Source organism: Uloborus diversus, chromosome 2 (genome assembly GCF_026930045.1).
Source record: "Uloborus diversus isolate 005 chromosome 2, Udiv.v.3.1, whole genome shotgun sequence".
In the NCBI taxonomy this organism is placed as follows: Eukaryota; Metazoa; Arthropoda; class Arachnida; order Araneae; family Uloboridae; genus Uloborus; species Uloborus diversus.
The window spans coordinates 26,089,045-26,101,326 of record NC_072732.1 but is presented as its reverse complement, the minus strand read 5'-3'; the positions used below and the strand labels follow the sequence as shown (position 1 = coordinate 26,101,326).

General features: G+C 33.9%; 1 non-coding gene across 1 annotated transcript; it reads right to left on the bottom strand.

The window, feature by feature from the left end:
- Nucleotides 1–11,272: 11,272 nt before the first annotated feature.
- Nucleotides 11,273–11,344, bottom strand: Trnaw-cca (transfer RNA tryptophan (anticodon CCA)). Its single transcript has one exon. It is a non-coding gene; the product is annotated as a tRNA-Trp (tRNA).
- Nucleotides 11,345–12,282: the final 938 nt, after the last annotated feature.

The following is a 12,282-nucleotide window of genomic DNA, read 5'->3' as shown; positions in this document are numbered from 1 at the left end:
GACCCTTTGACCCTTCCCTGAATCCGCCCTTGCTGCATAATCTTTAGCTAGTGTTTAAAAATCCGTTTTCTATCTGCTAGCTTCAAAAACTTTTTTGATCCTTTAAAATCATATTTCTAAACAATATGACTGACTCTCATGACTTTACTTGTTGCATTTACCAGTGAATCAATCTTTTGGAAAGGATATTTTAATTAGTACTTGGATATTTTAATGAGTTTAGGTATGATCAGGAGTAAGAGTAGGACCGATTTCGGAGGAAAAGAGTCGGAGCAGTGGCGTAGCTATACAGTTTCTGCCGCCCGGGGCGGTTTCTCAATTTGCCGCCCTTTTGACGGGAAACAGTTAATACACTATGTCAGTTCTTTCGCGATTTTCTGGTTGTGTTGGTGAGCTTTTAGCACTGACGAAGAGGCTCCATTGTTGCCTTGAAATAGCTGTGTGCTGTATTTTCTTCCGAATTTGTGCTTTATTTACGTTGATTTTTCACTTTAATCATAATACAATAAAGAATCAAAAGAAATTAATAAAAAAGAGAAGAAACCCTTTTTCTCTTTTGATTTTTCTTGCTTGCAGAAGAAAAAAAAAAGGAATTCAGCGCCCCACCGAAAAATTCCATAAGTTAAGTCAAAATTCGGAATTTTAAACAATTTTTAGTAACGCTTATAGAAAAGAGGATTGGAGCTCCCTCCAGATTTTTTTTTTTTCAAAATTAAAATCAGTTTTATGCTTTCTTTGGTGACGTTAGGGTGTCGGTGCTTCTCAAGGAAATTTTCTGAAATTGAAGTGTTAATTTAAGTTTCAAAAACCAAACTTTAAGCTATTTTTGGATACGAGATAGGGATTTAAAAGTGCAAAGTTGATGTCCTAATTATTCATTTTATTCTATCTTTAATCAAATGACAGGAATTGCAAGAGCTTTACTGCCCTCAGGAATTTGTTGCTTTGAAGTTTTAAAAACTCAATATTAGGCTCTAAAAGATGAGATATGAAGGGATAGGGTAGACGTTATCTTTTGGAAATGTTTCGAGATTCAAGGCCTAAAACTGCACTTTTGGACTGTTTGGTGACTTTAATGGATAAGAAGGTTCAGTTGCTCTTTCCGAAAAATAAGACATTTTTTGAGGGTTTAACAACGCAATTTTAAGTTATTTTCGGTGGGTTACAATTCTCCGGCCGCATACCACCTTTTAAAGCTAGCTTTGGCAATGTTAGACAGCGAAAAGTGGGGTGTGAATGGAGTTCTCCAAAACGCTGTTTTAGGCTTTGTTTGGCCAAGTTAAGGGCGAAAGGGATGGTAAGTGGTTCTCCTCCGAAAATTTTTCAAAATTAAAGTCCTGGAAATGCATTTTAAGCTTTGTGACAGTAGGAAAGGGCGTAAAGGTCGGGTAATTTTTTTTTTGTTTTAAAGTTTTATAAACGCAAATTTAGAGTCAATTTGGTTTCTCAAAGGGAGTTAGTTATAACTCCCTTTTGGATCCGTGCTTGTACTAATCACTTTTAGTGTTGACAAACTCAGAAGTTGCCTCCTAGGATACGAGCAAGACTCATCCCCTTCCCTTCCCTAGATCCAGTACTGCTATATTGTCCAGTGGCGCAGACAGAAATTTTTTCTGGGAGGGGTTTTGAAAATCGAAAGTTGTTGCTTTCTTTCCCATTCATTAACAATGCGTAATTATTAAATATCAAAGAGTTTCTATAGATTAGTAATTATTCATTCAAAGTACTTGCTTAAATGAAGAAAGTGGGAAAAAACACATAATGTTTATCATTAGTTAATTTTATATTCATTTTTTGTGTTTTTTTCGCGAGAACATTTAATACCTCCTCCTCAAACACATTCATGTCTTTATGAATGTCAAATGCTAGCTAATAACGGTTTCGATCTTTCGATGAGAATTGGTAAAGAGCCTCAGTCAATGTAGTGCGGTAAGCTCTCTCTCTCTCTCTTTTTCTCTCTCTCTGTAGGTTTCCTCTCCTAGATTTCCCTATAAAAAAGATTTGTGCAGTGATGGAAGTGCTGAGGGACCATGATAACCTGTAGAGCTTTATTTTAGCTATCTTTTACCAGTGGGGACGTGGTGTGCTCATCATGAAATATAACTTTTATATTTAAGAATTGAGAAGTAATTTCCGACTGCTTCTCGATCATTGAAAGTAGTAAGATATTTTGTTGAAACCTATTCCGCTCGAAAAAGCTCAAATGCTCTGCTTTTTTCCCTTGATTTTATCGGAGGAAATGAATGTGCTTGTATTCTGGGAGGGGTTTTAACCCCAAAACCCCTCCCGTGGCTGCGCCACTGATATTGTCAAACTGGATGGTTCTCTTTTTCACTGATGGAGGAAGAAGAGATATAGAGGACCTCTACATACAATTAACCATACTGTGATTCATGAGATGAAAAAGTTGTGCATCAAAAATCATTACTTTTGATGCAAATGCGAAAGGCTTTGCTTAGAGATCATTTTACTGATTAAAAAACGTTCCTTAAAATGAATGACTAAATGTGAAACTCATTGTTTAAAGGAATTTGTTGATATAAAATTACAATTCAAGTTATAATTATAAATCGTAATTATTATTCGAGTTGTGAATAAGTGGTTTTATAAAATGAACATGAAATCCATTCTGTGTTTGTGAAAATCTTGTAATCAATGACCAATCAAAGCAATTGTTGACACAGATAACATTATCCTGAAAATGAGCAAGAAATCGCCCACTATTTGAGGCCTTTCCTCCCTCCTTTAACTACTGTTGTCACTTTCCTTAAAAAAAATAAAAATAAAATAAATAAATAAATAATAAAAAAAAAGTTTTTTTTTCTTAAAATAAGGTGGTTTCCAAAAAACTTTCTCAAAATCTGGTGGTCGCTTGATCATATGACGAAAGATTATGAAATTTATTGTTCCCTCCGCAATAGTTATCTTAACCGTAAAAATAAGAAAAAAAAAAAAGACACAGTCAGATCACCTTCTATTCAATGCAGTATTGATTTAGTTAGTATTAAGCTTATTTTTATTTTGAATAAACTGTACAATCACTCAAGTACATGCGGGGCAAAGTGAAATAGTGAGTTTAATTTACTCACTCAATCATTTAATATAAATCACTTTCGTTTTCATTTATTAATTAATTCATTGACATTCTTTCATTCAGTTATTTACTCATATATATATATATATATATATATATATATATATATATATATATATATATATATATATATATATATATTTATTCATTCATTCAATTATTTTCTTATTTATTCATTCTTTTACTCGCTCATTTATTTTTCCTTCATATATTAATTGATTTATTCATTAATTTATTTGTTTATTGTCTCATTATCGTTTCATTTATTCATTCAACCTTTTATTTATTGATTCTTTCGATCAAAAATAAGTTTTGTAATCGAATAGGAAATATTTCATTATTAAAATATTGTACTTTTCACTTTGCCCCATGAAAAAAAAAGTGAAAATTTTCCACTTCTTTTTGAAGACTCAAATTTACTGCCAAAAATAAAAAATACTGTTTCAACGAAAGTTTTATTATAAAATACAATGTTCTTTCTTTATGTACTGTAATTTTCAAAACAAATTTCCGATTTGTTCATTTTGGAAAAACTCAGTCATCTTAACCATTTTACTTTGCCCCACAATCCCCTACATGTTTTGTCTATTTGTATTAGAGTAATTTTATTATCATAGTCGTACCAAATCCTTATAATGGGGTTGTTTCCTTCAGTCAAAAGTAGTACTTTTTTGTCACTGAAATTGATAGAATAAGCAAAAAAAAAAAAAAAAAAATAATAATAAATAACATGGACTCAGAAAATACTTTCATTTTCCCAACAGTTATTTTTTAATTATTTTTTTAAAATGTCCGATTCTTCAAACAAGGCGTTGTCTTTATGACGTCACAAATGATGCACTGTGTGGCGCATCTTTCTACCGCATTTTCACGTTATGATAATTAAGAAGCGAATCACAATTGCGATCTACGCCTACTATCAACCATATCGTTGCCAATACACGTGAGTAAAGATGTGAATTAAATATTTTGGACCGTGAATGGCAACACTGAATGGCATTCCATCATTTGTGATATCATCAGCAGAAGCATTAAACGATGAAAGAGAACCGATTTAAGTAATTTTTTTAAAATATAACACTTAAAGAAATTATTTAAAAAATGGTCAGATTCTATTTTTTTAAGCATGCTCTTTCAGAAAAAATAACTTTTAAAATTTTAGAAACGGCCCCACTCGAACCCTCCCCCATCCCTTTTGGAAAACGCGTTAAATATTTTCGCATCAAAAGTGCGAAATTGCCGCCCCCTTAAATGTACCGCCCGGGGCGGACCGCCTCCTCCGCCCCACCCTAGTTACGCCACTGCTTCGGAGGCTTTTAAATTCCAGGAGTCGTCGGAGTCGGCCATTTTCCCTCTGAATTTACAGCGCCGGCCATGGCTGCGGAGTAGGAGCTGGACCGATTTTGCGGTAAATAGTCCAGTTGCTTACTTAAGGTAAAAGACACTCCGTGGGAAATTTCGTGAGGAAATTATGAGACCAATTCTAATACCTTCCTTATGGCCTATATAACTATGCCTCACCGGGTGTTTTGTTTGAATTCGTGTCAGACGGCCTGTGTGACGTCATTAATCCAAGATGCCGGCTGCACTATATATTGATGAAAATTCTCGGTTTTAACACATTTTTGAGGCCTATTATGATTTTTTTTTCAACTTGTATTACATATATAATATTTTAATGCAATTACTTTTCAAATTTAAAAACAAATTGCCTATATAGAATATTTTTTTTTTCTTTCGTTATTTGTGATTTTGTGATTTTTTTTAGTTACCAATATCAGTAAAAAAATATTTTGGAAAGCTTTCCTCTTGAACCTGCCAAATCATGCTGTTTACTCTTTAACATTTCATTTAACCCAAACATTGCTTTAGTTTTATCAGAAAGCCTTGCCAGCTCTGGAGAGGTCAAAAAAAAAAAAAAAAAAAAAAAAAGATCGCGCTAAAGTTTTTTTTTTTTTTTTTTTTGAGTTATATTTACTATTCCACCAATTACGTTCATTCTCCTATTCTCTTGCTCTAAAGCTTCATATTACCCTAAAGCACAAAATGGTACAGAAGACTTTTTAACAACCCAATTTCCTTCCATAAATTCATTCCAAAGATTTGGATGCTTAACTTTAAGACGCTTCATATCAGTCAGGTACCATGATATCATACTTGCATAATTTGTTAAATCCAAAGCGAAGAAATAGGGAACGAAAGCTTCCAATGAAGAAATGTGTAATTCCCAATTTCCTGACCTAACAGACCGTACAAAAAGTAGCGTAGTATCAATCATATGCACAGATAACAAAGCAAGTTTAAATATTGGTCTTCCACTTGATTCTGTATCCTCAAAATCTTTCATTTTTTCATGTATTTTAAAATCTATTAATATCTGCATTACATTTGAGTGAAGTACTTTTGCTTCACCATACTTTTTTTCTTGAAAGCAATTGATTAGTTTTTGCACTTTATAATCGTTTTGAAATTTAATTTCTTCATTGTGTGTATAAAAGGCATCGAGATAACATTTGAATAGTGCAACTCTTAACGTAGAATGTGCTTCTATAGCCCGTCTAACACACTTTCCTGCAAGAATTTTTTACACTACAGTTTCACTGTATAACTCAGTCAAAGTGGCGTCGAGACCTGTACCATCTAAATATAACCCAATTGCTCGCAGCATAGACATAATCGTATGTAATTCACCAGGCCTAATAATCCAATTATGGGACAAGTTTTTGTTTGCCATAGCAAGTTTTAAAACTGGTTTGTATAACCCAATATCCGTGGTGACTACTGTCGGTGAATTTTCTCCTAAAATATATTTAGTTACGTCTTCCAGTTTCTGCATGAAAGTAAGCTGTGTTGATGAAAAACTTGAGCTGCTATCGATGAGATGTAATACACAAACACGCGTTTCAGTGATCTGCTGTTTTTTAACTATAGAGTTGTACGCGGACAAGTTTGGAATTTGAATAACAGGTTCAGGGCTTGATGCACTTCCATCATCTACGTCACTTTCAGATTCATGTAAATCATCATTAACAGATTCATGTTTTATTTGCTGAAAGCGGGCCATCATCCAAAAAATATCCTCTAAGTGGAACTGATTTTATATCTCATTTTCTGTTTTCTTATCTTCTAATACTTCTCCAAATGCTGAACATTTGGGCTTACTTGTCTTTGCAATTTTATAAGATGTTATTTCAGTCAGGGACTGAGGTAATGTTGAAAGGGAACGGGCTGCTGAAGGTGTGGTGAGAGAAAGTGGAATTTGCCTATCCGAGTCTTTTTTCTGTTGATAAAGTACCATTACAGTGCCATGCAAAGTAACTTTTCCATAAGATGTGTCTTCAAGGAAATCAATGTTATCTGCAGCACAAAACAGAAATCTTGCCTTTATCAGATCAGGAGGAATATAGATCCCGCCACTGTCATCCATGCGCCTTGTTACCTCATTCGCTATCTGTGTTTCCAAACGTAGAACTTAAGCATAATCAATCGAAACTCCTATTTTATGTAAAAAATCAATTATAAATTTGCTTCGGGTAGCAGAGTACATTGTAAGGCCAACACCAACTTGCAAAGGCATATCTCGGGTGTGTCGATGAACAGTTTCTTTTGAAGCTTGGTACAGAGACGGTATTTCATACATGAATATGTGTGACAGTCTTTTGCTTTGTTTAGCACGGTATTGTCCTGCACCTCAGAAGTAGAATTAATTTCAAAACTGGTCAACTTCGGTTGGAACGGCATCAACTATCTGATTCTGATCAAGAGATCCGGTAAATATTCATTTCCGATGAGATAAAACTGCTTTGCGTAAAATGTTTGCTGCTTCAAAGATAGTTTTCATGTTTTTTCCAATGTCTATAAAATCATCTTCTGCATTAGCTAGGGTAACGTCTACAGTTGCCTTTAAAGACACGCGTTGCGACTCATTTTACTCTTTTTGGATTACTAAATATAGCGTCATCCATTTCTTCTTGAATGAGATTTTTAATTTCTTTTCGCGTTTTATTTTTTCCTTCATTTTTATTGGCAATTGACTGATTTCAAGGTCTGCTATTGTAGAAATATTTCCCTGAACAAGAAAATCATTTAATGCACACAGAAATTTTACGTCTGTTGCTTCATTAGAAATGTCTTGCGACTTTGTTACTGCATCAGGATCGCGATGTTTTCGTAAAACATTATGTACATGTTTTACCCAGCAAGATTTATGGTATAAAATGTCCTTTGCATGAGGGTCTCCTGGATCCGTACAGTCACTGAGTTTAATTTTGAAAGTTTCATTTTTGGAAATTTCAATTGCTTTTTGTAATTGCTGATCTGCAGAATCTGTTTTTATCACCACCAATGGTTTTTTTACACTCCAATTTTTGAAGCAGAAAACACTTATTTTTGTCAACAACGACAATTTTGGATCTCGTTGTGTAGCCTACAACATTGTCTTCATGAATTGAAGTAGAACAGGGTGGTTCATTCTTATCCATTTCGTGTAATCTCTTACTTCTGTCCATGCTTGCTTTATGAGTGCACTTCTTGTAGCATTCTGCATGCCATGATGCGTTTTCATTCTTCGATTCTTCTACGGTCACATTCGTTAATCTTATCCTTAATTAATGTATACTCTGTCATTCCATTCTGTTCTCTTCTTGATACATTCTAACACTGTATCATAACCAATTGGTTTAATTAATCGGTCCTTCTTAATCTGACAAAAAATACACAGTTTGTAATTAATTTGTAGCCTTGCTTTTTTTAAAGATAGAGGCAAAGAAACTTGTAAATGAGTTTCTGGGATAGAAGACATCGTGAATAAAACAGCAGAAATAGGTTAAGGAAAAAATAACCGTACTTGTAGATCAGATTATTCACCAACGAACCGGCAAACAATACTTTCTCTACTCAGAAGCTTTTTCTTCTACTCTCCCTACGAATTCCTTAAGAGCACCCCCGATCTAATACGATATTCTGTTAAAAGATTACACAGTCGAACATCGTTAAAACATACTCAAAGGAACATTCAAAGTAAATTTGTCCCAACAGTAGCTAAAGTGTGCCAAGGTAAAAAAATAGGATTTATCAGAATTTTCTTTAAAAATGAGTCAATAAACAAATAAATCAAATATTTTGTTTTTAATTTATAATAAGATGGTGAATAGAATATTAATCAAGTAAATTCACCAGAAAATTATCACAAAATACCCAAAAATAAGCTCATAATTTCAAAAACTCATCAAAGCCGCCATCTTGGATTGATGACGTCATACAAGCCGTCTGACACGAATTCAAGCAAAACACCCGGTGAGGTATAGTTATATAGACCATAAGGAATATATCAAAATTGGTCTCACAATTTCCTCACGAAATTTCCCACGGAATGTAGTATGCCCCCCTACTAAAAGGAGTAGGAGTCGATCATTTTCCACCCGACTCCACATGTTTTGCCAAGGCTGCGGCGTAGGATTCGGTCTCGCGGAGTTGAAGTCGGAGGTTTTAAAATTCCGTGAGCCAAAGTCAGTCATTTTCCATCCGACTCCGAAACACTGCTCTCATCATAACACTAACATTAAACTATAGTACTTCTTAAAAAGTGATAGGTTTTTTTCTGCTGACTATCCCTTAACCAGACCCGTTATTTAGGAAGGTTGAGATCAATTGCCTCCCCTCCCCTCGACATTGAAAATTGAATGTTTTTACATACAAGTGGGCGTGAGTTTTGATGTTTTTCGGCATTATTTGCATTGAGAATATACACCTTTTTCTGCGTCCTCCCTCCCCGTATAAAAAAAAAAAAAATCGAAATGACGGGCCAGCATGTAACATATTTTTTCTAGAAATGAATATTAGATCACGAACGTCAGGATAGAATTTCCTGGACATTGCCTGACCTAAAGGATTGACAAGGCTGGGAAACGCAGCGTTTGACTTAATAAATGTAAGAAATAATGGATCATGCTTCTCTAGCCCTCAGACAGCACCGCACCTGAAAAATTGAAGAAGAAAAAGAACTTCCGCGGGTGATTAACGGTCGGCAAACAAACATGATCAGATTGTAAAACTTTTCCTGCTTTGCTTAAACAGAGAATGCTTTCGTTTGCTTAATAAGCGCCTGATAGCATAAGAAAAAGATAAACATGTCCACAGGAAAAGTATGTCCTACAAAGGAGCCGAATTCTTTGAGAGATATTTTGTTTTGATTTTTTTGCATTCATTACTTTTATTCAGTCATTTGTTTATTTTGTATTAGTAAATTGTTCATGTGAAGACAAATATGATTTTTACGTTTATACGAAAATTCGGTTTCTTCATTGGAATGACCTCGGACAAAAAAGTAGTATTCAGCTTTTTAGAGTAGTTAAAAAAAAAAAAAAAAAAAAAAAAAAAAAAAATAGGTGCTCAATAGTGAACTAATTATTTTTTTTTTCTTTCTTGAAAAGTCGTAAGTTTGAATAAATAGCCATAAAAATTGTTTGGTATTGTGAACAGTGAATTGATTAGATTTTTTTTCTTTTTTTTTTTTTTGAAATCAAAAATTTTCTGATTTAGTATCTTTAAAGGTAATTTAGAACGATAACTTGCAGGAGTTCGTGGCCACGACAGATTTGATGTACACTAGTCACCTTTAGCGTTCATGGATGAGGGTCTGTGACCAACCGGGATCTGGCAGCAACTTGTCAATGTGCATATCAAACCAGTAGCTGAACGCAACATTTTCTAGCCATTTTCCTTTTTTGGAAACAGAAGGAAGTTTCTGTTGCCAGCTCATGAAAGAAAAATCATTTGAAACCTGGTTTTTAAAAATAATTATTTTAATTAATACAAACTGTTCATTTACTGGGTTGTATTCATTCACTCGTCGGACTATCTTATTTCTTAAAAGGAATCATTTGAAGAAACAAAAATGTTATCTTGTGTGGCTCATCCACCTTTTCCTCCAGTATCAATTTTCTCTTCCTCCGAGTCAACAACAATAACTATCCCAATAGCACGTGTCAGAGTTCTCATCGTGCCCCTCCAAGGTCAACGACACCTCGTTTTCTTCGGCCAATCCCCCAGGCATTATCAGGGCATTATCGACGGAATGGGAAGTGACCAGACTTTTCTCCTTTATTTGACTGGCAAGTGGACACATGACGCTATCCCATTTGTGGCCACAGGTGGCTGTCCCGAATAGCGGTACAGACTCTCCGAATACCCCCATTGCGCGTGGAGGTTGTTACCTATTACGAAGTCGTGAGAGATTTAAATTCAGTTTAAATTATCAAATAGCACTAAAATAATCGCTCACTTGCAACAATGGTGACTCACCTCTTAAAAAAAATAAATTAAATAAAAATTAATTTGAATTTTGAAATTTTAAAATCAAATTATGTTTTTCGCAATCAGAGAGAGATCCGGACAGAGAGACTATCAGCTTTATTTTTAGTAAAGAAAATCAACTTAAAATTAATAATTAGGAAACGTTCTAATTATCCGTTGAACTTCGGGTAAAATTCATATTGTGCAGATTTTTAAGAGTTTAACATGCAGCATAAATCAAACAAATATGACTTTTTTTTTGATGAGATGCGCAGAAATTTGTGATTTTGTTTTAAATTGGAATAAAAACCTTAGAACTTTTTTTTTCTGGATGAAAGATTCTATTCTGCACCATTATATAAACAAACAAACAAACAGACAAACAAACTCACTTTCGCATTGATAATATCAGTTAGGGTAAGAATCTAATTTTTGAAAGAACTCGCTTGCTTTATATGCTTCGCATGCTCAAAAAAAAAAAAAAAAAAAAAAAAGGAACTAAATGCTCGGTGGATTAAAAATTAAACAATATATCAAAAAGTTATTTGACGAGATTTGAACACACAATTCGCCAATTACAAAAAAAGAAAAAAAAAAACCTTGAAGCAAAAGTAAGAATTTTATTTGTTCACACGTGGTAAAAAGTTGGCAACAGATCATTCTTCACAATGGTTTAAATTGATAAGACTGCGCTCGTGCAGACGGGTAAATTTAGGCCCTTGGTGGTTTAGGGGATACTTTTCAAGGGCTCTCGAATTAAACAAAAATCGAACTTGTTCGTCAAATTTTTAAGCTCAAGATAAAGAAAAAATGGTCTGTGGAAAAATTTAAATGTTCTAATTTAAACAGAAAATCATGAAATTCAAAGGCATGCGAAAAAGATTTTGACCCGGACGTGATTTGAACACGCAACCTTCCGATCTGGAGTCGGACGCGCTACCGTTGCGCCACCGAGTCATACTATGAGCAAGTCAAATTTGGTAGTGTTTCGTTACTAAATCTCGATTACACTGGATTAGTCAATACAAAACATATACATTAAAGAGAGCATGTCTCCTTCCACTAATAAATAAGCATACACGTTTAGTACTCAATAATAATGCACACTAAATTGTCCGCGCTATCGTATCATACCGAAACATATTCGGAAAGAATTAATAAGGGAGATAACGTAGTGACATCTAGTGGCAAAAAAAATTAGAAAAGTCATAAATTACATTAAGTTCCTTTAATTGTTTACATACTCGGAGAGACGTTTTTCGGAAAAGGATAAATAAAATTTAATTTTCTTAAAAAGTGTAAAAATTCAGGAAAGTACAAAGTTTCGCTGTTTTTAAAACATTGCTTCAAAGTAAATGAATGGAGGAAGGAAAAGAAATAAATAAATAAGTGTCAAAAGTAAAATAATATGCTTGCTAAAATTATAAAGACGAAAGTGAGTTTAATTGTTTTCTATAATTGTTTCATGCTTTAACTACTCAACCGATCATCATGAATTTTAGCATACACGTTGTCAAGTGTGCAGAATAGAAAATCGCGTACCTTTCGTAGAAAAAAAAGTACTTCCAGACATAAGCGGATTTAGGCTGCGAATTCTGGGAGTGCAACAATTACATGGATCTAGTGGGACGTGGGGGGGGGGGGGGGGGCTTTCTTTTGAAAATTTACCTCAAAAATGCTGGTTTTTAAGTGGTTTCAGAGGATATTTTATAGCAGTTTACTGAAATGATGTGAAGAACTTGAAACAGTTTTAATGATTTTTAATAAAGTATATAACAACAGCAATGTTTTTTTTTTTTTTTTTGACTTTATTAGCCATGGTTGTTTCAATGTAAAAGAAATTGTACTGATTGTACTTTGTACTCATAAATATTCAGTTATAGAGTATACAATTA